Consider the following 27,873-nt stretch of genomic DNA (forward strand, 5'->3'; position numbering starts at 1 on the left):
TTTGCTACTTAAGAACCTATCCTGACCTGCCTGTTGGACACTAGACCTTAGTGACCCCCCCCCTTCTGCCACTGAGAACACTCATGCTCCAAGAATAAGGGAAAGACTTTAAGGATTGGGCCTTTTTCCTAGAAAAGAGAATAACTGTTTAAAAGTTACTTTCAAAAGAAGTTGGTTGGTAACTGTAACTCTGAAAGTAAGGTTACTCACAGTAACCTAAAGTGGGGGAAATAGGTCAGAAAACATATATGTTCAGCATAACATAATTAAAGGACAACAGCAACACTCAGTGCTAATCTTAACTAGTACAATTCCTATCCTAAGATCAAAATTCACCAATTTCAAGGTTAATAATCAGGTTTTCGCTACTAAGGGGTGGTTTGCAAAGTTAGTCACAGATCTTCCGTAGAAAGTGTTAGGGACTTTTACTAAAGTCCACCTATGGTACGACTAGAGAAGACTCACTCTTAGGTATACAGGGCTCCAGTTTTGGCCTGAACTACCCAAAAGGTTTGGTTGCAATGGATGAGCAGCCAGGCCTTTTCTAGGATGGAGAAGGGCTGTAGGTAAGTACAAAGAACTCTGGGTACACCTATAGTCAAGAATACACTAATAAAGAGTATATTTAAAAAAATATATGGTTATTTTTATTAATACTAACTCAACCTACATAATATTAGAATCACAGGTAAGTAGACTTATTTACATTTATACAGTAAGACATTTAAGCATTACCCAAGGCAATTGTAGACTTCAGATGAATACAGGTAAGTAGTCAAAAGTAGCATTCAAGATTAGCAAATCAATTCTGGGAACCAACATTAAGTAACCCAACACAGATACTAGTAAGTACTTTTAGGCAGTCTATACTAAGGCCAACCCTTTCTGGGGATAGGAGTCTCAGAGGCAATGGAGGCTCAGGGCAGCCAGGGCCCCTGGACAGCAAAAGAAAGGAAGACGGACACCGTCAAAGTTGTCAAAAATAGCAGGTTTCTTCTGTGTTGCAGTTAAGTAAAATGTTTAGTTAAAAGCTGGTTTAGGGAGGTCAGGTAGCTCCTCTGAAAGTTTATAGACCAAAGGACAAGTGTCCTTAGAGCTGGGAGAACAGTTGAGTTGTCCACCACAATCTTTCACAGAAAGAGTCTGATTCCACACATCAAGCACCCCTATGAGTACCTAGGAGTGGGACAGTACCTTTTCATGAGGTTAGAAGACAATGTCACCAGCGTGTCCCCAGTTGAGGTGAGGCGACAGCGGATCCAGTTTGGATTCCTGGCCTGGAGGCTGAATAAAGAACTTTTGGTGGGAGCAGATGGTCAGATTCTTGGGATGGAATGCCCAGCAGAAAATCTTCACGATACTGGCATGTTGGGACTCGACGAAGGCATTGGTTCAGCAACGGTTGTCACAGGGCTGTCTTCTCTCCGTTTCTCGGCCCCTATCTTGGAAGGGGAGATGACTCAGAGTGTGAAAGAGTCACTGGATTTTCCAGAAGGATGCCCTCAAAGGTCTAGCCGAAACAGCACTGCAGGAGATGATGCACAGCAAATTGGTGCAGGCCCCAGGGTATAGGGGAATCGCAGTCCAGGACGGTCACAGCTCTTCAAGGACAGCTCAAAATACAGATGGTCTCGAGACTGGTTGGTCCCACCAGTCCGAGGGAGGAAGTTGTCCAGTCTCGATCTTCCCTGTCGATCAGAAGAGGAGACTGGAGCTCTAGCGGTTACTCAGCGGTCCTTGGCGGTGGCTGCAGATGTCCTCCTTCATCTTCCTCAGATTGCTTGTTCCATGGGTGAACTCTCCTTTGCTGCTCCAGGACCCTTGCCTTTATGCAGGAAAAACAGCTGGAACATCCAACCACTATTCAAGTCATACATGCAAATCTGGTGGCTGGTTTGTCCAGAAGGATAGCCAGCCTCCCTGTTTGAACTGGATCCAGGCAGCCACACTGCAGGACAAAGGCCAGCGGAGTTTCGATCACCTCTGCCACTTCCTGACCTTTCAGGCACTCAGAGCCTTGGTGGAATTTCACAAGGAAGCACGCCAATGACAAAAGTATATCAAGACCTCCCCCACCTAGTACGGGAGAAGAAGGCTCAAGAAAGGACAAGTCATCAAGAGCTGGCAAAAAAAGAAGGCGGCACCATTTTTAGTTCAATGGTGACCCATGTGTTTTTTACCACAGTTGCGAAAACATCGGTAGAAAACATCCACTGCCACCAGCCACTCGGAGGAACTCATCACTAGAAAGTTACAGGAGAAATGGAAAAAGGGATACATTGTGTCCCTCAGCGCATCAGCACTTCACATAAGGTGGAGTGTGCTGGTTCCACAAAATAAAAGTTAGGGAAGATAGATGGTATTTCCCTATCCTTGGAAACAGTAGTTATCACAAGGAAACTAAAAAGGGCAGCTCAATGAGCCCCCAGAAACACTGCACAGATTCACTCAATCAGGAGAACTGATCAAAAATCCAAGAGCCCAGCAAAAAGTGCTGGGGTTCTCATAATTGAGGAGAATATTGCACAGCAATGAAATTCTACCCAACTCTTAAGCAACCGGTCATGGGACATTAAGTTGTACTATGGACAATATATAATCTTCTTATGGTGTCAATGTCAGGTGTCCCTTGAGGTAAAGGTGCATCAACCTATCTAATTCAGAGAGGGTAATCCTGTTCCACCACCAAATTCTAGGTGCAGTTTACTGCACGTAATTATTTTGTTCCTGTTTGAATGAATAAGGAAAAGAGAGATGTTAAAACAGGTAAGCAACCCAGCCCTCAATCCCTGATCAAGACAAGCAATGACTCCAAGTAAGTTAGGTCCATTTGGGAACAACTGCACTCAATGTTGGTTCCAGAGTTGGTGGTACACAGGTTACAGGAGCAGAGTGGCAACTATGAGAAGGCCCCCCTTCAGATGCTGTACTTCAGTTGCAGGTCAACAACATGCCAGCTTCAGGTGGACAACTTCGTTGATGCAGGATCTCGGCTCTAATTAGTTCCACTAGTTAAGAGGAGGTGTGACGAATCCAAGGAGCTCCTCCTCTCTCCCCAAGGGACAGCCACCTCCTTTGGGTCTAGGGAGGTGAGCTTGCTTACACCTAACACTCCTGGGCACAGGGTAAGTGGGATCCCACTGGTGTTTACCCCCTCTGCCCTTTCAGAGACAGCAAATACCCAGAAAGGGATAATAGTTGTCCTCCCTCTACCCCAAACTCTTAATACCTTTGTTGGCTATGTGGGAGGTACACCATATAACTTAAAACGTTCTGTTACAACGGGTTGTTTTTGTTTCTGACCCCAATTGTTTTCAATCTTCATCGGACACAACAGAACAGGGGATGGTCCACTCCCCTGGGATTGCACCAGATAAAGAGCCAATCGTAAACAGGCAAGGGGGAAGCCTGTGGAGCTCGGGGCAGCAAGGGCCCACCCTGTGGGAGGTCTAGCAAGTGCGCATGACAATACGCCCGGTGGGGCGTTCAAAAGGGCAGACATCGCTGCAAAGAGGCTGCAGCACCCGCCTGGCCAGGAACGAGAAGGGCCAGGCTTCAAGGAACAAAGGAAAGTGAGAGACCAGTGTGCAGGAAAACCACTATCCGAGCACCGCTGGAAGCTGGCGGGAAGCAAGAGCAAGTCGAATCCGATGTGGGACCCAGATGACACATTGTGAAAGCAGCTTCACTTCAAACAGACTCACCGCCCCACCTGAAGAACACCACAGAGAAGTCGCAGGTATGCAGTGGCTCCAGAGACCAGCATGAGGGCAGTGAGAGTGAAGCAAGGAGGACTCAGGGAGCCTGCAAAAGACCAAAGACAGGTTGAACCCAGAGACACATCTAGGAGGGGTAGAAACTGAAAACCCCCAAGGCGGGGTGAGCCAACAGAAACCCCAAAGGGGCCGAGGGAGAGCCCAAGGTGGGGTGAGGTGTGAGAAGCCCCAGGGCGGGAGAAACACAAGAAGCAGCATGGCGGGTGAGAATAGAAAATCCCCAAGGCCCGGGGACTGCCAGAGTGGGGTAGAACACAGAAAGCCCCAGGGTGAAGGATATAATACAGAGGAGCACGAGTAGGAAAAGGAGAGAGGAAACCACCCCAACGAGGGGTGAACAAGAGACTGAGACAAACTACTTTGAATTGAAGGACAGAGATGGGAGAACATTCAGTGCACGTTTTGGACTTTGCATCTAGGCGAGCAGCCTATAGTAAAGAGGCACAAGGTGTCGCAAACCAGCCACCGTTCCTTTACTCTGGCAATGGCACAGAGCATATTTTTGTTAACATATGTATTTTCTTTGTAGTAGTAGGGAAATAAATAATTGGTATTAAAATACCGAATCACCACATTTTTTCTATTTTAGCCACCAGTAAAAGGTTGTATAACCATTATATTGAAACTTGTAATTATGTACTTTAACTTACCTTTTCTTTTCTCCCCAGCGCTCCTTATTCATGTATTCCTTTTTTTTTTGTTTTCTTACTCTCTTGAATGCCCTTTGTTCATGGGTTTTTCATTTACATCCTTAGTAATGCACTTCCTTCTTAATATATTTTCCGTTTACACTGTGTACTGCCACCTACTGACCATGTATATTCTTGCACTTTCAATAACAATGGCAAACTACAAATCAGTCTAATTAAATCCTTGTGTTCAATATAATTCATTATAAGTGCTTGATCCTTTAGAACAATTTACTATATTTAAAAATATTCTTTTTAATAAGTTTCAGATTTTATTTAAACCTATACATCAACCAACTAATTCCACAGCTTTCCGTCTCGTGTAACGTTCGCTTTCTCTCACACACAAGAGTCTATGCATTTCCGTGCTCTACTTGATCTCATGCGATTTCGTGTTGCGATTGTATTTGTGCTTTTCCATTACGCCTTGCGAACGGTAAGTGTTTACACTCTATTGGCAAAACTAATATTTTGCTAGTTTTACACATTTAAATTTAATCAATTTTGTATATCTTTGATTTTTTCGAGTGTGTGCATTTATAATGTAGACTGTTGGTCTACCGATATTGTATTACTTGATCTTTTAACTCAAATCCGAAATAATTCATATTAGGCTAGGTATCTGGACATAGGGCTTAATTTATGTAAGACGTTCTGACCGGTACTCTTACATATTTCTTTTTTATAGTAGGGCTTAGAACTGCAGGGTTAGGGACAGCTTAGACGTATATTTAGTAAAAAGAATAAAGAAGTGTTGAGACAACATGCCTCCTTTCTGTATCCCAATTCTGACCTACCACAGGGAGGTACTGCAGAAGGTTCCTCCTTCTTCCGATGGAAGAGCACAGAGTTTTGTCTTATGGAGGGGCATGGACAATGGTTGTTCCAGCAGCAGTCCTTCAGTGTTCCTCAGTAGCCAGATTTGAGTATTGTGTTCCAGTGGTCGACTCAAGAATGGCTCCTGATCCTCTCCAAACATCCAGCGTCATGGACTGGTGGTACCTGTGGCAAGCCAGAAGAAGTACTCGGACCATAGGACATGTTTAGATGTGATTTTATTTTTAAAAGGAAAAATGCCTAACTGCCCCTACTACTAAAAGGGAGTTCCCTTCCTAAGCAAACTAAACTAAAGTGCTAGTCTAAAGCCCACAATAAAAAAAAAATCCTTGGTCCAAACCTATCTACTAAACTGACCCTACCACTTAGCAAAACGTGAAAGAAATCTAAGGTGTGCCTTCACAGAGGCTATATAGTCTCATACATGGATCCCCCTGGGTCTTGATCCAATGTTTAGTTTGACAAATGTTCACTCATAGAAAAAAAACAGCCTATCACAAAGTTCCTCAAAGATCCCCAAAGTTCAAAATGAGTCTAAAGTTCCTAATCCCCTTCCACCAACTTGGTCGATTTCTCCACACCTCGACCAACTTCTGGGTGCTCTTATACTCTAGGGATTTTGTTTTCTCAGGTTTCTGTGACCCTTGGATGGGATGATGGTAGTCCTTCCCTCCTCCCTACATGTTTGCTTGGCTCTATTGTTGCTCGGGTTTCTTGGGGTCCCACAACCCTTTAACTCTTCTCGCTCTCTCAGGCTTCTCGGGTCGGTGTGATCCTTGGATGGGGTTAGGGCAGTCATTCCCTCTTACCTGCTTTTTCTCTCGCTTTTCCGCCTCCCTCTGACCTGGGCAACCAACGTACCTGCTATGTAGTGGTGCTTGCTACACGGTGGGTCTGTCCCACAAACGGCAGCAGCATTCTCCGTATGCTACTAGATGCTGGTAGTTTTCGCCCTCCGCAGATATCGCCTCTTTCTCGCTCTCATTTATTTTAATTCTAAGAAGATGTTACATGCCCCTAGGCCTCAGAGTGCTCGAAGAAAAGAGGGAAGAGGGAAGCGAAAAACAGAAGCGAGGTACAGGACAGATTTCTATTCGGGTAGATTAAACAATAATGGCTCTCAGGCTGAGAGCAGAGGAGCCAGTTCTCCCTACGTCCAGGGACTCTGCGTCCGTTTGCAGACTCCAGGCCCACCATGTCCTGTATGTCCTGTGCACGGAGGATAGCACAGGGGCAGCGCGCTGGTCTTGGAAGCAAGACCAAGCAGGACAGAAGAGGCTTGAATCCCGTATCCGCTCTTAGAAACCAAAATCAGGTACAGTATTAGGTGCGTTATGAAAAAACAATTACATAAATAAATATGTGGTTGCACCTCCGGGTCCGGCTCTCTCCTCACAGTCTTGGCTTCTCCAGTCTTGCGTGTTTCTTTGTATGGTATCTCCATTTGGTGTCTGCATATGTCCGTGCTGCAGCAGGCTCTGCCGGTCTACGCAGCTCCTCATTTTTCCAACGCCCTCAGGTCTTGGAGTCACTTCAGTGTTGGGATTCCCCTCTTGCAGAGCAGGATCTTGGTCCTTTTAACTTCATCTCTGAAACGAGAGAAAACCGGCTTCTGAGTATCATCTGCCGAGTCTGAGGAGAGGGTTCAACAGTGGTGTTAGTAAAACAAAGAGGCTTTAACAAATTGCGAGAGTTAACGTTTCTGATTATAAGAGATTGAGCCTGAGGTGGTTGAGCAGTGATGTAAGTAAGACAAAAAGGTCTTAATGCATTTCTAACATATAGGCAGAGAGTACAGATTGTACAGGAGTTCTTATCCTATCCCAGGAATTCTCATCTCCAAAAGGGGAGTCACTACCAGTGAAGTCCTGCTTGTCCAAACGACTAGGGAGGATCTTGTGGAGCTTGCTCACCTCAACTAGCCTCAGGGGGGGTGGCTCCCCCTGGGGGAGAAGGAGTGAATACCCTGGATTCATCACATACCCTAGCTGGCTCACCTGTTAAAGAGATTTTTTATAAAACCCTCTGGTAGAACAAGTCAAACCAAAAGGGAAGCCACACTCCTCTAAAAGTGGTAGCCGTGGCAGAGCAGTCAGGCACCCCATTTTTGCTCTAGGGTGATTGTATCACCCCACATTGGTTTTAGGGGATAGGCCGATGGCAGCAAATTGGCTCACTAGGAGTGCAAGCTGATTTACTGCATTAGAAGCTCAATGTACCTTTATGGAAATCATTGGGCTACTAATGTATTTGTTTAAGTCCTACACACAGGCATTTTGTTTTAGGGTCATCCTTTGTCAGGCAAACCACAAGGCAGGCCTTAAAATATCTGTTCTGCCCATGTGGTCCCTTTGTGAGCCCAAAATGGCAACCTCCATGGTTGGTTTAGACCAGTTTATGGCCCTGGACATGCCACTGCGCTTCCTGCAAGGTTAGGCTAGGGTGTTTGGTGGTTTTTGGGTACACCTTGATTGTCTCTACGCCAACATATTTCTTTTAAATCTCCTAATGAGATAGGTGGGCTGGCAGAAGCCCAGTCCCTGTGAGTGAAGGGATAGATAGGAAATACCTGGTTACTGAGGTAAGTGCTGCTGGATGTTTGAAAGGTGAGCAGGTCTGCCTACCTGCTCAATGATTTTCAGTGATTTCCCCCCGTTGCTGCATTTTCAGGTGCTCTGTTGGCCATATTGGATGGAAGCAGTAGTCTGGGCAAAGCACCGGTTTGGGTTTTTGGCTGCTGGGTGTCTTTCCCGCAATTTCCTTTTTCTGTTGCTGGTCCTCATCTGTTGGGCCAGGTGTTCGATCCTTGGATCATTTGTGAGGATGTTGCATTGCAGATCAACTTGGGAAAGGCATAGAAAGGTATTGACACAACAACCCACCAAATCTGCTTGCCTGGTCCGTCTCTGATTGCCAGCACGGCTGTCTTACTGCAGCTGACATATTTACTGGTGTGCCATCCAAGTTTACCTGCCGAGCTTGGGGGTCTACTGTGTGCAGGTTCCTCTGTCTTTCTGCAGCCATCTCTTTTTGTTGATTTCACTTCTGGGTGGTGTTAGGTAAGTCCAGCTGGGGTTAGAATTCATAAGACCTGTCACTTGTTATTAGGGACCCAAGTCTTAATATAGGTCTGCACTATACAATTCGGTAGAGTGGCTGAGCAGCCAGGCCTTTCTTAGGAGGGAGTAATGTGAGCTATAGAGCAGTATAAAGAAATCCGTTCATACAGGAACCCAAGAAAACACGTTCTTACTTAAGGTTTATTACATTATAATTATTTATATATACACAAGGCACAAAAGCAAATCTAAAATACAGCAAATAACATTGAATTAAGAAATGGAATTAAAGTATAGAAGGAACAATAATGCAGGTGAGTAACTTTTCATATGCTTTACATATGCAGCACACAAAGTTGCGACATTTAAGGTCTGTAACAGCACGTGTATATATATCACCTTTGCAAAACTGAGTTTGTAGGGAAATAAAGGTTATACAGAACAAAGCTAGCAACTGTTAAATAACACGTACCCTCTGCCAGTGGGATGCAGGCCGTCTGTTTCCAAACTAAAAAAGTGTTCACAGTTAAAATTTATAGAGGAACCAGTATTGCCAAAGCCAGTAGGATCAAGAAGATGGACCTTTGAGAAACCAGCAAAGCCACAGTCAAATGGGCAGCGCCAGTTCTGATGAAAACATTCAGAGGAAAATTAAGTAACTAGTCAGATGTTCTTGTAGAAAATACAGGAGCTCAATTGGAGCGTTCCTGATAGCACATAGGCTGTAAGGCCTGCACAGTGGAGTTGAGGTCAACTCCCAATTGAAGAAAACAGCACTCCCAAAGCAAAGGAACACCGATCTGGGGAGGATAGCTCAGGGGCAACGTGCTCGCCATGGAAGCAAGTCGATGTGGATCAACGCAGGTTCGATCCCCGGGTCCGTGCTTAGAAACCTCTGGGTATTAAGCGCATTATAAATAAACAATTAAAATAAAATGAATAAAAGATAAAAATGTAGCTGGTAGCCTTCTAGGTTCAGCGATGCAGACCATGATTCCTGCTCCTTGGTCATGCTAACGAAAGGGAGGACCTCTGATGGGCTTCTGTGGCAGCACTCGGGAGAAGCCTGCAGCTAAGGATTCAGCTCACTCCAGTGGCTATTTGTGGTTTTGGCGCCTTTTTTCTCAGCGCATAGAAGAAATGAATATCTTTGTTTGGCTTCTCTTCAATTGCTCAATCCTGAACTCTTGTGAGGGGACTTTTGGTGAAAATGTCCTACCTCTGGAGGTCCACACAGATGCCTGCACATGTTCAGCCGGATTTGATCTTCACAAGAAGAGGCACTTGTAAATGGTCCAGGTACCCTGGGTATTGGTGTTCTGCAGTCCAGGAAAGTTGCAAGACGTCAGGGGATGGCCCAAAATGAAGAACTTGAGGGTAGTTGGTATCACCAGACTAAGGGAGGAAGTCGTCCTTGGCGGGTCTCCCCTGTTGAGATGAAAACGGGGTCAGCACAGCTGCAGAGCTTCACTTGTGTTTCCGCAGTTGAAGGTGCTGCTGGCGTCTCTGCTTGTCTTCTGCTTCGGATTTCTTGTTCCAGTGGTCGACTCTGCCTAAAGGCCAAAAATCCTTGCCTTATATGCTGGAACCCATTCATTCACACCCATGGAGCTGTCAATCACCTGGGGTTGGCTGTCCTGCAGGACAGGCAGTCACCCAGTTAGAACTGGTTTCAGCCAGGCACACCTACAGACAAAGGACAGTGAGGTTTCGGGGACCCTCGCTCCGTTCCTGCCTTCCCAAATATGCTGAAGCCCGCCAAAGGCAAAATTCACAAAGGACTCAAAACTACACAAATAAATAGAAGAGCCTAGAAGGAACTGGCACACTAAAAATGGTGAAAGATGAAGACGGGGCCATTTTGAGATAATGTTCACTCATGGGTGATGTACTGCAGCTGAGAAATCAGCCTGCTAGTAACCTGCACAAAAGGTAGTAAAAATTAACCACTGCCACCAGCCATTTATGTTTAGTCAGTGTAACAAAATGTTACATGAGGAGTGGGAGAAGGAGTTGAAATGTAACCCCCAGCACCCCACAAAATGTGGTGGGTCCTGGACCCACAAAAGAAAAGATAAGATAAAAGTTATCTTACTACTCTTGGGAACTGTGATTCTCCCAAACAAATGTATTAAAATATAAAGAGAAGTCCAAAGGACTCCTCGGTAACACTGCACAGAGGGTGCTATGTTTCACAAAGCAAAAAGCAGATGCCTGTATTTAACATGTGTAGGTTACCAGACTCCATAAATCAGTAAAATAAAAATCCCAGTCAGAGAAAAAGGAGTGGGTGGTAAAAAAGTTCCACTCAGACAGGAGATTGAAATCAAAAAAGTCCAGAGTCCAGCAAAAGTGCTGGCAGTCTCTCAGGTTAAAGGGAATTAGCACAGAAACTGAAAATTCTCCCTAACAGATGGTGGGTCCAATTCCTCTTAAGGATGATTGTTGTTCTTTTGGGCCATTGAGGTCTTTTTTGGCAAGTCCCTAAGTGACTGGATCCTTTGTTTTGCTCTTTAAAAAGCAGCCTTTATTTACTGGATTGTTTCGCCTTCTGGGCTCTGACTTTCTGGAAGCAGACACTATAAACACTTACCTCGTTCCCCCGGATTGGTGGGATATTCAAGGTACTCATGCTCAGGGGTCACTATTGTTTGTGGTCATTGAGTTCTGCAGTTTCACTTCACTGCCCATTGGTTAACATAGGGGACTGAATCCTTCCCTGGTGTTCTACTCCTGGGGCTGCGGGTTCTTGAACCCTTCACTGGATCTTTTCTTCTGGGTCTCCACTGGTGCCCCCTTGGATTGATTGCTTTTTTCTGAGTATCTGTGGGTTAGGGAGATTTATAATGTATATGTTTCATCCCCTCTTGTAGTGAGACCCCCTCCCCCCCAACACTTTTCTCCTGGACTTCTGGACCTTTTTCTTTAATCCTGAATGAGTGGATCCTTTGTCCACTCATTCATTCTTAAGGGCTCTGTCTTTTGGAACTCTTTCTTTTGTATTGTACTGTCCTATGGAGTCTATTTTTCCTCCATACCTCTTAAAGGCATCTGTATTTTACTATTGCAGCCCACAGCTCCTTATGGACAGTGTTCCTGGGGACGCTTGGATCCTCCCTTGAGATTATTTTCTTTATCCTCTAGTAACTATAGTTCTTAAGGATAGTATCTCTCCTAAAACTTTAGTCTGAGAGATTGGAACACACCACCTTGTGTAGAGTGCCAAGGGGATGCTTAGTATCCCCCTTCTCTCTGCTCCTGTGACTTTTAAGTCACATAGACAACCACCTAGTTATGGCTGGTGACAGTGGAGATGTCCTACCAACTATTATGTGATTTTTCTACCGCATGCTATGTCCATAGCCCCGGTGGTGCACAAAAGGGGTACATAAGTACCAACTCAGGGGCTCCCTTCTTTTTTTGTCATATGTGTGTTTTGCCTTTGGCGGGAACCCGTGGGTGTCCCTGCCTCGGCCCCTGAGTGTCTGGGCAGGCAGGAAGTGGGGGAGGAGTTTTCCACCCCCCTGTCCTTGTCTGCCATAGTGCCTAAATAGAACCAGCTCCCACTCGTGGTCTGGCTGTCCTGATTGGACGGCCAAACGCCCCTTTCTGTAAATTGCTGAGAGAGATTGCAGAGGAGTGTGTGCTGGAACTGTATGAAAGGTGAGGCTTCTGGAGTGTAAAGCAAGTCGACCACTGGAAGCTAAAGTAACCAAAGAAGAAGATGACCAGAGACACCTGCAGACCCTTTGCAACATTGTGAAGCGACCACTGCTGTCCTGACTCCATTTTCTGTGCAACAGAGGAACACCGAAGAGGACGACTCTGTTAGGGAGAATTCTCTCTTTAGGCTGAACTTCCTAACCTAGTGTGTCCCCCAACAGCTTTGCTGGATTTCTGGAGTTTGTATTTTTCTCCTTCCAAAAGTGAGACTTTTTCTCCCACTCTTGGACATGATATATGGTGTTCCTTTGACTGTTAATGTGTTTTATGGGCTATGGGGTCCTTTACTCCATAGGGTCTCATGTGTTTTTACTATGTGCGTTACACAGCACCCTCCGTGCAGTGACACAGGGGTGTCATAGTGACACCCCACCATAGACTCCGTACCCTGGGACTGACTACTGTCTCCCAGGGCATGTAAAGTCACCATTGGCTTTACTAGTCCCAAATTATTAACAGAAACCGGTACAAACCATCATATTGTGGACGTACTGGTCGGGGCAATTCGATTGCCCCGGTGTCTGTTAGTCGAGGGGGCACGTCTCCGTCCCCCCTGATCGAGTTTTGGCTGGTGGCAGTGGATACTACTTTTTATATTGGACCGCAAATATATCCCTATGGGATTTTCCCATTGTTCGAGGCTACCAACTTTAATTATTTAATTCTCATAGCCTCGAACATATCACCGGTTTATTTATTTAATATTAATTTGCCAGTTGGTATTTTTTGCCAGGACCCGATTCTAAAATGGCCTTTGTGTTCTCTTCTGTGACTCCAACCCAAGTCGAGCCCTTTGTTCCACTTTTTGGCGGGCTTCTCCACAGAAGCCTCCAAAAGTGGTGCCACTCTGTCTCGGTACCACAGGGGATGTGGGAGGGGGTTTAGGCACCCTGGACTGAGTTACCTTGGTAACTCAAGTCGCACTCTTGTGTGACTTAGCATGTTTGATTGACAGCTAGGCTGAGTGAATGGGGGTGTGCTGCATAAAAGCAGGGCTTTGGGGACTGGAACGTTAGAAGTCGCCACAGGACCTGAGAATCCAACGAGGGAGAAGCTGAGCCGACCTACCACGACGACACCACCGGTGGAGCCCTGCGGAACCGACTCACCACTTCCCGACGACAGAGAAGCTCTCCCGGCTGGAGAGGCTTCTTCCCCTGACTGGTGGGCACAACCAGTTTACCTTATTTTCCTCGCCTCCCAGGACGTCTTGTGGTCGAATTGCCCGTGCCAAGCACCCCGGCAACCGGATAGCCACTTACCACTGGACCGCGAATAAAAGGACTGCTCCTTTTACCTGAGACCTCCGCGCTGGTTTCTTCCCTGGCAGTGCAACAGACTCCTGTCTTCCTCCCCGACGAGATCCTCTCTTCCCCCGGACGAAGCACCGACTTGCATCCGCTGCCAGGAACAACTGCCCCCGCTGGAGTATTCTCACCATTTTAAGGTACCGTGTCCGCCAGGCCTCCCTTTCTAAAGATTGCTACAAGGTTATAATAATCCCTTAACCTTCTGGACTGGGCTGGCCGCCTTGACCATCTAACTGGTCCCTTTCTTTGGTCCAACTCTTTCTGAACCTTTTCAAGACTTTTTGTGCACTTCAACCGTGTGACCTTGGACACATTTCGTTCTGATCCTCTTAAAGTGGATCCGGCCTTCTGAAGTCTAACTTCACGGTTTTACTTTGCCTTCCTCTCTTGTTGTGTTCTTGTGAAAGTGTTGGGATCTGTTTCAATTTATACTCTGCTTTTCTCTCCCTTTTTAAAACAAATTATTAGAGTGCCATCTGCCTTAAGTGCTCACCGCTGTCTGAAAATAAGTGGGGCTTTACTTAAGAATTGTCTAATATTCTTTTAAGGGAGTGTATATCTTTTAGTGACCGTGTTTTTGAACTGCTTAACATTAGTGCCTGTGTGGTTTACTAGATGTGGTTTTAAATAAATAATTATATCTCTTTTACACCAAGCTCTGGTCAGTGTTTACTTGTTCTACTGTGTTCTTTTGACCTGTTGTGAATACTCTGTATACTGCCTAACTCTTCTTGAGGGAAGTCTGACTGCTCAGCCACAGCTACCAAGTGAATCTGTGTGGTAGAGACTGCTACCAAGTGGGTTTACTGCCAAACACCTGTAGTCTTAAATCTTTTGCAGTGGTCCCAGAGGGAACTGCACAGGTTTCAGCTAACAGACTCCTTCCCGTCGACTGGTAGGAACAACCAGTCCCAAATCTAACTTTGTTTTGAGCCATCTCCCCAGGTCCTTTGAGTTTCCAGAGCCGAGAAACCCCAATACTAGGAGGCCTGCTGCCCATTCCAAGTGCATCATCGTGGAAAGACAGAACTCGTCCAAATCTTTGCTAAGCCCTCCAGGACACTCCAGAGATCCAATCCAACTCACCCAGACCCCCTCAGCAGAGTGCAGGACTGTGAGAAGCGAAGAACATAGACGGGGCAAATCGCATCCTTTGTTGGTGATGCAGAAAAGGTGCCAAATCCACAGTGACTCAAGAAGTTGATGGAAGCCATACCAGAGGTCCTCCCTCGTGACCCCTGCTGAGAGATCCCATGCATTGTCATGCCTTTTGTCTTCAGACCAAGGAATCTGGAGGTCGGGTCCAGCAAAGCACCTCGAAGAGAATCCAGCCATGACGTCTTCTTCCATTCTAAGGTACTGTGCGGAAAAAGGTATTGCTTACCTTAATCCAAAAAATCGCTCCAGGGTGTTGGAGTGCACGTACCGCAGTAATGCACAGAAGCATCACCATTGGCCTAAAATGTTGACAGTGTTCTCTTTTTGCCAATTGAAGATGTCCAGGGCAACCCCCTCTTACCTCTGACCCAAGTGACTGCTTGTGTCCCTTTAACAGGTTCTCCAACGTTGGTTGTATCTTCATGCATCTTAGAGACTAGAAAATAGAAAATCACAGGAGTACAATTACTGATAATATGGTAAAACTGTCATTAGTGTCAAATGCTGTAACAATTGTAACCGCAAGCCACTACTCCCGTTGTATCCTTTATGCAGGTGGCTAGCTAAAGGCCATCGCTATTGGATCCTGACCCTGGGGGTGGACAAGCAATGTAGAATCACCTTGGTGCAGGAACCCTGGGCATTGAGGGATTAGGAATGAGGTACTTTAGGGCGAGACATGGTAATCCCCCTTATCCTCACGATAGACAACCTAACCTTCCCCTGGCCTTTATGGGTCATTATAAAAGTATTCCACTTCACTCCCCCTTTAAGATGCATAACAGTACTGAGACAAGGAAGAAACAACTGGGAGGTGTGAAGATTACCTCCATTAGCCATTCAAGTACCGGGATGAAGAAGGTCAGGCATGTCCAATTGATTTGCTTAATTGTGGCCAGGCAAGGCAAACCCTTAATCCACACTTGCAGCCTGTTAGTCCAACACAGGTATATAAAAGTTGGTGCTGCAGGCAGAGAGCACAACAGGAGAAGAAGAGTGGAGGCCTTGCGGGAGGAGAAGCTGAGACGCCAGTATGCCAAAAGAAACTCTGGGAATCCCACTGGAAGATGACCGCTGATCGGAGGTCCCACAGAAGAATAGGTGAGCAGCAGGAGCTGCCGGAAGGCAAAGGCGAAGCTTTGCATTACAGCCGGTGAGTGCAAAGTGAAGCGCCCAGCTATTTGTCTGTCCCTCGGAAGGAGGAGAAGGAAAGAAGCCATTTCTGAAGGAGCTGCCGAGACTGGGTAAGTGTCGGGACACTTAAACTACCCGGGGCGCTCAAAGGAGATTGTGAGAACAGTAACGGTCAATGAAATAAGGACGAACAAAGTTATTTCTATTGAATACCAAACTGAGTGAAATAAGTGAAAGGAACTTATTTGAATACAATATTGAATGAAAAGAACAAAATCCACCTTTATTCAATACTGCTATGAGTAAAACAAGTATTATTTGAACACAGAATTGAGAGACAAAAACAAAGGTATATTTAATTGAGTGAAAACTAAACATCTAGCAAACTGAACTATTTATATCAAAAAGGAAGATAAAAAGAAGGAAAGAAACCTTGTTACGTGAGATTTAATGGATGAACCATGTGGTCTAAAACTGTGCCAAGACTTGTGGACCAAAGGATGAGGGAAAGTGAATGCGAAGTTCCTGGTTGCGTGAGCTGAAATGGGTGAACTGTGTGGGCTGAAACTGCACCTTGACCAAAGAACTTTTCTATGTCAACAAGAAAGTTTGCTGTGGTGAAAGCAGTAAAACAAACCTTGATATATATCAAACTTGGGGAAAGGAACCCTGAGTTGTGATAGTCCAGTTGAAAGACCAAAGCTTCAAGATACTTCTTTTTGATATTGACATTAAAGGAATAGTGCGCTCAAAAATATTATTGCCATAAAAAGATGGGCAATAATCCAAAACATACATAAAACATATTTTTAATGGAAGTTCCTATGTAAACTTTTGAGCAAACAAGGCTCGAAGTGTTTACATGGGAGCATCCATTTTGCCATTTCAGGCAGCCTCCTCAGCTCTGCCCTGGCGGCACTAATCAAGCAATCAAAGCCCCCTACTGGGAGCTTTTGCTTACTGCAGCCAGAGCACAATTTTACGTTTTTGGGGCTCCCCAAGCCCAGGGAAGCACAGAAAACGTAAAATGAAGGCAAAAAGCAAAGGCGTGGCAATTACAAATACAGTGTTGTATTTGTGATTGCTGTGGTTGGAAAACCACGGAAATCGTAAATACAACAATGTTGTATTTCTGACTGGCGGCTTTCGCGTGGAGTCTCCTGGGCTCTCCCAAGCAGGGGGAGCCCAGGAGACTCCAAGCGAAAGCCGCCGTAGTGAGAAATACTGCTGCACTTCGAAACACAACCGTGTTGTGTTTCTGCCTGCAGCGGCTTTCACTTTGAGTCTCCTGGGCTCCCCCGCTGGAGCCCAGGAGACTCAAAGTGAAAACCGCTGCAGGCAGAAACACTGCAGCATTTGGAAACACAACCGCTCCGTGGGAGCCCAGGAGACTCAAAATGAAAGCCCCTGCAGGCATAAATACAATGCATTTGTATTTAAGCACGCAGCGGTTTTCTTTCTTAGTTTCTCAGGCTCATCCAGCTCGGAGGAGCGCGAGAAATTTAGAAAGAAAACCGCCGCGTTTTTAAATACAACGTTGTATTTACCTTTGCGGTAGCTTCAGCTTGGAGCCCAGGTGACTCCAAGCTGAAGCCACCGCAAACATAAATACGTTTTAAAAGCTGCGCTTTTCTTTCTAAGTTTTCCGGCTCTTCCAGCTTATTTAAAAAAAGAAATAAGCACTTTCCTAGATGCAGCTTTCCTGCCTGCCTTCTTTGGTCTCCGGCACCAATGAAACAAAAGCCACCCAGTGGTAGCTTTTGTTTATTACAGCTGGCTGGCTTTTGCTTCATTAGTGCCGCAAGGGCAGCACAGGAGGCATCTATTTCACAAAATGGATGCCTCCTAGTGCTTCAAATTTTTGAGTTTGAGCTTCATTTGCTATTTTTTATATATATTTTTGTTTATGGGCCCTCTTTTTAGCCAATAACATTTTTGAGCACACTATTCCTTTAATTTTAGGGAAGGTAACCCTAAGTTTTGGTGCCCTGGAACTGTGTTGAACTTGGGGAAGAACAACCTGACCTTTAAAACTGTATTTCATCTAATGTTCAAAGGAGGAGAAATTGAAACGTGGTGAATTTATTGGTATGTTGGAGAAAAAGCTGATGAGTAAGCCAGAGCTGAAAGCGGCTCAGAACTTTGTTTGGAACAATATATTTTTTTAATAAACTTTATTTATTAAGCTTGAAATTACAACCAAGAAAACAAGCAGAGTATAGGTATACATTCTGTGTACATATGCCGGATGAAGGTTACATATAGCAGTAAAACAGTAATTCGGGGTACAGTGGCCCAAGAGATATGTATCATACCGACAGTCGGGGCATATAGATCATGCGGAGCTGGCACTGGAGAGATCCGGTCACTGACATCTTCTTCGGCATCAGCAGACAAAGATGAGATATAAGAGCAGAATGGGGTCCAGATATTCCTGGACCTGTTGGTTGTCGGAGTGACTAGAGCTCCTCGGTATCGGAGGCCCAAGTGACAGCCCGGAACTGCTGGTTATGTGTCGGGGCCCTAGGGCAAAACCAGAGCAGCAGAATACAGCGGGTGGCTAGCAGCAGGCAGAGACCAGCCAGTTTCCTAGAATCCCGCCTGAGTTGAGGAAGCCTGTGGAAAAGACAAGTCAATGGGTAAGGGACAATAACACAGTCCAGCATTTCGGATACAGTAGTGCATGCCTCCTCCCAAAATAGGGAGAGGCGCGGACAGGACCATATCATGTGTATATAGTTTGCTCGTCTGATCCACATCTAGGGCATGTAGGTGGATGGTCCATTGACATGCAGTATAGTCTGATCGGGGTGTAGTGGAATCTATGTAGTACCTTAAATTTAATCAGTTTAAACCGTGAATTAAATGAGACTTCATGAGTGCGGGCACACATGCGGTCCCAGCATTGGTCAGTGATTTCAACACCCAGATCCCTACTCCAGGCCTCCCTGCGCTGAGCGAATGGGGTGGAGGATAGTGTACAGTCTAGAGACTTTAACCTTAAAAGTTGTAGTATTCAGAATTTCCTATAGTAATGAGTCATCTGAAGGGATTGAGGGGAAGTCAGGAAACCTCTTCTTGAAGGAGCGGCGCAAGCCTGTATATTGTAGCCAGCAAGAGAGTCTTTCCCACAGGGGTTCTGGTAAATCGGGCCATTCGATGAAGATTCCCTGTTTGAAGACATCCCTGACAGAGTCAAATCATGTATCTGACCAAAGAAGTGTTGCTGCGGTGTCTACACAGGGATTCCGGGAAAAGGTTCCAAAGGGGGAGGCCACCATGGAATGGGCGTGGAGTGCAAGCCTGCTACCACATCTTATTCAGGGCCATCACCGTCGACCCCACAGAGTCTAGGGGTTTACATTTGATGGAATGGGTGGGGAGAGCCAGAGAGCGGACATCGCAACCATCTGTAGCATTTGAGTTTAACGTGAAGAGGAGGGTCAATAGGTCGGAACCATTTTGAGGCAAAGTGAGCGTGAGCAGCCAATCAGTACCTCTCAAATTCCGGGGCGCTGAGTCCGCCCCTCGACATGTTTAGTGTTTCTAATATCAGGCGGACCGCACCAGGGTGCAATAAGAAAATATTGATGATTCGAGACAGTAGTGTAAAGAATTCACGACCTGGCCATACAGGGACATTTAGAAATGTGTATAGGAGCTGGAGCAGCAGCACCATCTTGAGGATAGCTATTCTGCCGCCTGCCAGCGAGATTGGTAATCTGGCCCAGCCTGAGCACTTGCGGCTGAGGATGGTGAGGTATTTCCCAAAATTGGCTTCATACAGGGAGTTTTGTTGACGTGTAACCACCACTCCGAAGTAGGTAATCTCGGATTGCACCCATGCAAATCTGTGCAGGTTTAAGGGAGGAGTAGTGTAGTGGCCTCCGTCAGCGGAAACAGTATTGCTTTAGAGCAATTTACTTGGAGCCCCGAGAGCTCACCAAAGCGTACCACATCCTCTAATATTGGGGCCAGGTTGTGTTCAGGGGAGCAGATAAAGAGGACAGGATCGTCTGCGTGGAGGGAGATGATCTCTGGGGGATCTGACAATCTTATGCCTCTGTGTGCGTGTTGTGGAGTACCTGTCGGCCAAGGGTTCAATTGCTAGGGCAAAGATTAGCGGCGAAAAAGTGGCTTGTACCTCTGGCTATTGGAAATTGGGGCGACCAACGGAATTGGGTGCGGACCCTTGCAGTGAGTGAGGAATACAGGAGTTTAACCCAAGAAATGAAACGGGGACCGAAGTTGCATTTCCCCAGAACCAGCCATAGATATCTCCAAGAAACCGAGTCGAAAGCATTCTGCATATCAAGGGTAGCAGCAACCGCTTGTATATCTGGGTCGACTTGGGCAAGTATGTTGAACAGACGACGTAAATTAAGAGAAGTGGAATGCCCCGGAATAAAATCGGACTTGGGGTGAATAATGTATGTCATGTAGGGAGCCAGTCTCAGGGCCAGTACCTTAGCATAAATGTTAACAACACAATTAATAAGAAAGAGGGGGCGGTACGAGCCACATTTTGTAGGAGGTTTGCCCGATTTAAGTAGCACCGAGATTATTGCCTCTCGAAGAGAGGGGAGGAGGATGCCCGTTCCACAGGCCTCCTCCCAAAGGGTTGTCAATTGGGGGACCAGGCGAGTCTTGTATCATTTATAAAATTCAACAGGGAGTCCATCGGATCGGGGGCCAGCGTATCTATAGCCTTGGATATCTCTTTGGGTGTGATATGGGTGTCTAAGGCATCTCTCATCTCTGAGGAGAGGATAGAGAGCGGGAGGCTATCTAAGAATGTTTCTATGTCAGCAGTGGAGGCAGTATCTACATTAGAATACAGGGTTTCATAAAAAAAGGAGTGAAATTCAGTGCTGATATTGTGCGATGACAGGGCCAAAGTGCCATCTGCCCTCTCGATAGCCGGAATGTGTGTCGAACCATTCTCCTGCTGAATCAACCTGGCGAGAGCGCGATTTGGGTGCTTGCCTTCCCATAACTGCGAGCTGATCGGGGGTCATCGAGGAACTTCCGTTCTCGCTCCACGTGGGTGCGGAACGCATCTAATTCCGTGCCTATATTGGTAAGAATGACCGACGACTGAGAAGAAGCGTACTGAGTCTTGAGGCGAGCGAGTCGAGATTCACTCTCAGTAATGTCATTCCGGATTGTTCTTAGAATCCCTGCCTCCTTGGTGATTGCGATGCCCCTAAAATAGACTTTGAACGTCTCCCAAAGGGTAGCTTGTGATTGGACGGAGCCAGTGTTTAGTGTAAAAAAATCATCGATGCTGGTTCCCAGTTCAGTCTCAAAGGCAATGTCCAATAGGGAGTGTGGCTTCAGTCTCCACGAGTGGACCTTCGGATCATCAGCAGTCCATCTCGGGAGGACTGTCACTGGGGCGAATGTTCTGGGTAGTTTGCATGATGGTTCCGACAAGTGTATCCGAGAGAAGCCATCTGTCTATCCGTGAATGGGAGTCATGTACCGAGTAGTAAAAGGAGAATGTTCGGGAGTCAGGGTGAATCAACCGCCATGCATCAGATATTTTAAATTGGGCCTGGATTTCTATGATAGTTTTGGCTGCCTTGGAAAGTTGACGAGGCCTGGAGCCCGATCTGTCAAAGATGATGTCTAAAATAGGATTGAAATCCCAGCCCCAGACGATAGGGATGAGGGGGAATCCAGCTAACAGGGAGAAGAGATATATATAGAAGTCGGGATCATCAACGTTGGGACCATATATGTTCAGTAGCACAACTTCTATGCCCAACAGGGATCCAAATAGTAATACTTAACGCTCCTGGGGGTCTGCATGGGTCACTTTATGCTGGAATTTGAGACTTGTATGGATTAGAATCATGATTCCACGGTTCTGGGTAGAGTAGGCAGTGTAATAACGTTGGGGACCCCATGCCCTCGCAAACCCCTCATAGCTGCTGGAGAGAGCATGCGTTTCTTGCAAAAAAAGCTATTTGACCTTGTGTCGTTCAACATATAACTGCATTTTGCGCATTTTGGCATGGTTGCCCAGCCCCCTGACATTCCAGCTCATACATGTTATGCTGTCATCAGCCATTAAGATGGCAAATCAGCTCCCATAAACAAGTGCCCTGGCCGGGGTATGACCTACGGGGACTAGTCCAGACTGACCAAGGCTTCGATCTAACCAAGCTAGTACAGAAGGATACAGGGACTCGGATTCCCAGCTGCGTGCAAGCATTTTTACAACTTTAAACCATTCCCCCCGACCCCTATCCCAACCAGAGAGGTGATAACCCGCAAAACCATTAATCGAACCACAAACAACTGCGTCATCGTCTGGGGGGCCTTGCGTTGGCCATGAGCGGTAGAACATCCAAATTGGGGCATTGACTAGTTGTTCTGTGATGCACAATGTAAAAGCAATACAGAGATGGCAAGAGGGGCAACATTTGAGGATCAAGACTGGGTGTCAGCTGATCTCATAAGGCAAAGGTTGTAACTAAGTCAGCCATCCCGGGCACTATCTGCATTAGGTGTATTCAACACCTTTCAAGTGACAGATCCAAGGTGTCTGGAGGGCCAGTATTCAGTTCCAATTAACCAGGTAAGTGTTCATCAATGAATTTGGAGGCCTTTTCAGGAATAGTAAAGAAGAAGACTTGGTTTGAGTGTTCAATCCTGTGTTTAGCAAGATGTAACATAGAGTATTTAACTCCGAGGTCTTGTAGCCTTTTCTTGGTGGCTAGGAAGGTTTTCCGTTCTTGTTGTATGGCCACAGAAAATTCGGGATGAAGGTGGATTCTGGAGGAGACCAGGAAGAGTTCGCCTTAGGCCCTTGCTGCACAAATAAGAGCGTCTCTGTCCCGGTAATTAAGCACTATTGCGATAATAGGACGGGGAGGAGCAGTAGGCCTGGGTTTCACTGTTAGGGAATGGTAGGCTCTCTCAATCCCCAACTGTGGAGAATGTTTCGGGATGTCCTGTAGGGACAGCAGAGTGCGTTCAACGTAGTCTTTCATAGGGCCTTCGATGTTGTCCTCTGAAACACAGATGATGCATGGATTATTGCGCCTGGAGCGCAATTCCAGGTCCTCATTTGTCTTGCTGACCTCTTGAACCTGCCTGGACAGAGCGGTCACTTCAGCCCGCTGGGCAACAATGTCATCTTCAGCTGTACCAACCCTGGTCTCCACCTCTGTCACCCGGGCGTCCGTTTTTTCCATGTGGGCTTTGATCGAGCAGATGGTTCCTCTCATGTCGTCCAGCTTGGAGTGGAGGGCAGTGAACCCCTTCTGCATGTATTTCATCATTTTCTGCGACTCAGTGACTTTAGGGTATCCTCAATTGTGTGCCTCAGGCTACGGTAGGGATTTGTTCGGTTTCGGCGCAGCTTTCACATACATATTGATAGAGCTTTGCTTTTTGTTGGCTCACTTGGTCATGATCACACCGGCCATGTGAAAAGCAGAAATACAAAGCACTCCCATGATCTGGAAGGGGGGGCACCGGACCAGGAGGAGCAATCCAGCTAGTAGTAGTGAAAAATAAGGATAATCAAAGCGTACCTTAATGGGATGTTGGGTTGCAAGGTTATGTGTCCTAGAGTGCCGCTGGATTGGGAATTCTGATATGAAGGCATGACAGGAGAAGGTCAGTACAGACTACGGATTGACCAAGCAGAGGCCCGGCAACTCCGGGAAGGAAGTGGCAGTTTCATATATAATGACCCATAATTACACTGAGGGTATAGACTGTGTTCTCCCCCTCTCCCTGGGAGCAGAGGTGGGTGGTCTGGGTCACCCAGTAATGTTGATTCCCGCCAGTGGATTCGCCCAGTTCGGATTGTGGCCTCCCTCGTATAGCGGGGTGGTATGCAATGTTAGAGGAGAGTGGGATAAGCAACCGGTAGCTGGGCGTGGGCGGCAGCCCCCAGATGGATGGATGAATGACAAAAACGGTGTCTTCACCCTTAGTAAAAAATCAGTGTTCTCTGCTGGTGTAGAGCCAGGCCTTAGAGGGTGGAGGTTGCATGGTGTGAGCGCCCCACTTACTGGCGGTAGTCGGTGATTGCCAATATCAGTGGGCCCTTTGGCGCAGGGCCCCTGTCACTGAGTAGTGGTATAAGCAGGGCCAGAGTGGTAGCTGTTGAGCCCGGTGCGAGAGCCACTGCGGGTTATGTAGCACCCTAGGTGCCAACGAACACAAGTATAATTGATAAGGACAGCTCAGCGTGTTGTGGTGAACAGCAGGGGAGCCCAACTTGCTTCTCAGCTGGGTGGCAAGGTGCCAAATCCGATGTCTCAGAGCTTTGTAGGGCAAGGCCCATGTGCTGTAAGGGGGCAGCAATGGCAGGCCACCTTCATTGGAGGATGATGCAAGTGGAACACCGCTACTCAGGATGGGAGGGCACGGCCCCCTGTGTCGGGCTCTAGAAGGAGATCTCAGTAGGAGCAGGATTTAGGTACCAGGGTGGGACAGGGGAACCAGAAGCAGCGGTGCAAGCAGTTATGGCTAGTATGGACTCCCAGACCGCAGTCGAGTGGGCCGTGGGCTCACAGGTATTGTGGGGTAAGCAATAGTAATGATTTGTGATTCTCCAGGTGATTGTGTGTGAGTTCAACACATCCAGCCCCTGCCTGCTGCAGTTCCACCTCTGGAAGGCACTAGTTCACGGGGAGTGTAAAGCCTGTGTGTGAGTTGGGGGGATAGTGTGGCATGTGCTCTCCAGATAGTATTGGCACTCAAGGTTCCTTTTGCAACAGCAGGACAAGCAATGTGGTAGCCCCGCTGTCGGGAGTCAAAGTAGATGTGTCTAAGGAGTCAGCCAAGATTCCTGGTGCGTTGTAGGACCTGCGGGCTATGTGATGGTTGCAGTCGCAGTGTATGGATGATAGTCACTTGCAGCGTTGTCCAGGCTATGCGAGTGAGGCGCGTTGCAATGCGGACTGCCCAGGGTTGCCTTTTATACCCGGAGACAAGTCGCGGTACTTGTGCCTCCCCGGCAGCATTGGCTCAGCAGTAGGGGCAGAGTGTCTGGTGCGTGCCTCAGCCCGCAGTACTTAAAAAAGTAGGGGCCCCTGTACCTTGTGTCCTGGAGGAGGGATGGTGCAGCACCTCTCAGCATTGTCCCGTCAAGTCGCCCCTGGATATGTCACTGGATGTTTTCAGGGTCACCCAATGTGGGCCCCACTCGAGTAGTAGGGACAACAGGGGACACCAGAGGGGAGCCGGTGTGGCTGGAGAGGCTGTGGCGCTTCTTGAGAGGGCGCCGGGAGCTTGATCCAAATGTGGCGGGCTACAGACTGGGGCTCGGCGGATGTTAAAGTCGGGCAGGCAGGGTGCCCCACCGTTTCCACGCACAAGTATACGCAGCAGGAAGGGTAGGGGGGGCCTCGAGCTGGGCTGTCACAGTGCAGGAAGGTCCCAGGCGAAGTCACCCAGCTCTGCGAGGCGGCCGCCCCTCCCCCAGCTGGGCCTGGAAGCCCTGCCACTCGCGTGCTCCGGGATCAGTTCCCCGTGGAGACGTGGCTCGGAGTGCAGCGAGGAGGAAAGGCGGGTATCCGAAAAGCAGGATTTTCTTTGCAACGGTCCCCTCCTAGGACACGCCAGTCGGGCGGCACCCCCAGTAGACCGACAGGAGTCAAATCGTGGATGTTCGGTGTGTGAACGTGGCACCAATGAAGGAGGATCAGCAATAAGAATCTTGCCCTGAACGGAGCTACCCACTCAGGTGGCCATTCTGAATGTGCACTACAGCACCCCCCTTTGGAACAGTATTTAAGTTATGGTTGATGTCCCTACACAGTGTTTTGTATTAGTTGAGAGGGCAAGTAAAGGATTCGAACACAGACAGACTTTTAAGACGGACATACTGACAGATTTTCCTTAGTTTCTTTAAGAAGGGAAATCCTACCTTAGTATAAGGAAAGTTAGGCCTTGCTCCATCCTGACATTTTCTTTTAATAAAACATTGTTCAACTTTGAATATCTTGTCTGTCTCCTTCCATGATGCCAACCTCACACAAATAAGCAGTGGCCTTTGAAAAGTATTCTAAAGTGTTTTGGTTTAATGTGCAAAGTATTTACGAGTGATTCTTGTGTGTATATGTAATAAATCTATATTTGAATATACATTTATTTTGTATTGGCTTGAATTGTATTACTAGCTAGGTTCAGTGTACTTACCTACATCTCTTCCTCTTATGATAAGCCTGACTGCTCTGCTACTCTACCAAGGTTCCCTGAGTAGTACAGACTGATAATATAAGAGTTGGGGATCTACAAACCATTGGAATAATTTTGTAAAGTCTACTTCACAGTAGATTGAAGGAAAACTCCCCTAACACTGTGATTGTCTTTGGCTCTGCGTGGAAGGCCTTGGACACTGGGTCGTGAAAACCGCACCTGTGCAGAAGAGCTGTTCACTTGCCCCTTTGCTTCGGGTCACTGAAGCAATTTCTGCTGAAACCACAGATGTGAATTCCTACTTTGGAGTTCTGGGAAGGGTGATTGTTCAAAATACTCACCCTTGGGTGTCCCCCCTGGTCAGTGATAGAGATTCCTTTGAGGCGAGTGGTAATGAGGATTCCAGACAGACCTTCATTGGAGGTCCTCCTGTTCTTCTGGGTCCACCTTCCAAATTCAGGAACACTTCCTTGGGGTCTCCTTAGGCCTCCCCTCAGACTTACTGCCACAGCACCTGCACCTGTGGGGTAAATCAGACTTCCCTTCAGTAGTGTGGATGGGACCTTTAACCTTTCCTATTACTTTCTATGTAACTATAAAACTGTCAACGGAACACTCCTTAAAATGACTCTGGGCACTTACCCGCCCCTGGACATGTTTCTGAATCCCCTATGTGTTCAGTGAGCTATGGACCAACTCTTTCTCTACTTTCCTGTGATTTTATAACCATTTGAAAGTCATCCCTTTCGTTTTTGCTATGGTAAATGTACTTGAAACACTGGAGTAGCGTTGCACATATTTTTCTATGAAATTTATCAGGAAAGTAACTGGTACTGAAATGCATATTGATTCTTGGAAGCTTTTGCTAATGTTAACTATGGTTCCATTATCTTTGTGGCTTTAATGTATTATTTTGGATGACTGGGCATTAGTACTGTTCTAAGGCCCCAAGTGGTCTACATTGATGAGGAGATTTAGACCGTATGTATTTAACCAATTTCACCATTGGATAAAATTATGTTTCCCCATACCTGGTCATATGTGTTAGGTGCTACAACCATCAGATCTAGAGCCTTCCACATATATTGGGTTTGGGATGTGTCTTTGGGATACTACACTTTGCTGTGCAGGCTACTAGGTACTTACTGGCTTTTTATGTTTTATGGTATCCAAATTCTCCCCACCCTTGCCATTTATGCTGGGTACGTTGCCCTTAGATATTGGAGTTAGGAGAGTGCTAAGCATGACTGTTTTTAAATATACCTGGTATCTTTTTATTATAACAGAAGTACTTATTTGAACTGATAGTTGTATATGCGTCACTTTATTAAAGTATATATATATTTCAGTATATGAGCATGTTGTACTTTCTAGATGTATGTGTGTGGACTAATTGTACCTCGGTGCCGACCTACTACCCCTATCTGAGAGTTGAGCCTTGTTGGTCTGACCACACCCCCACGTTTGAGAGGTCTGGCTTCCCTTTCTTGTCAGATGTTTTAGCCTTCCCTCTAGGGTTAGTTGTTGTAGCATCCTCAACGGACGGTTGGACAAAAACTGCTTTAACGATGCTTAAGGGACCAGTCGCCAGCTGGCGGGACTACTGAAACAGTCTTTCTCTTCCTATGCTCCTGACCCTACTCTCCCCCACTGGAACAGTTGCTGAACATTGCCACTCACATGGTTTATCATTCCTCTACAGAAGCAGTCAGTTGGCTCACTCTGTACAAGTCCCTTTATACATTATGTATCCCAGTGCTTTTATCTTTCCACTGCATTACTCATCCTTGCATCACACTGACATCAGCCACTACACTACCTATTCACTTCTTTTCCACAGTCCCTGTTCTGACTGTGCCAAAACCTCTTTGAGCCCTGTCAGTGGGCAGATCATTTTGTCTCGTGCCAGCACTCCACTGAATTGCCCTCCATGGACTTAAGAAATACTGCCTCTCTAGTCACCTCCAAGTCGCTGTACCTCCAATAATCTCAGTCAGCATGCACCACTCATGCTACATGC

At 46.7% G+C, this 27,873-nt stretch overlaps 1 protein-coding gene across 17 annotated transcripts in view; it reads left to right on the forward strand.

Moving 5' to 3' along the window:
* The window catches only part of MPDZ (multiple PDZ domain crumbs cell polarity complex component), a 1,735,289-nt gene that overhangs the window by 1,362,158 nt on the left and 345,258 nt on the right, over positions 1 to 27,873 (forward strand). The window lies entirely within an intron of this gene.

This window comes from Ambystoma mexicanum, chromosome 6p, assembly GCF_040938575.1.
Source record: "Ambystoma mexicanum isolate Mex_15411 chromosome 6p, UKY_AmexF1_1, whole genome shotgun sequence".
Taxonomy (NCBI): Eukaryota; Metazoa; Chordata; class Amphibia; order Caudata; family Ambystomatidae; genus Ambystoma; species Ambystoma mexicanum.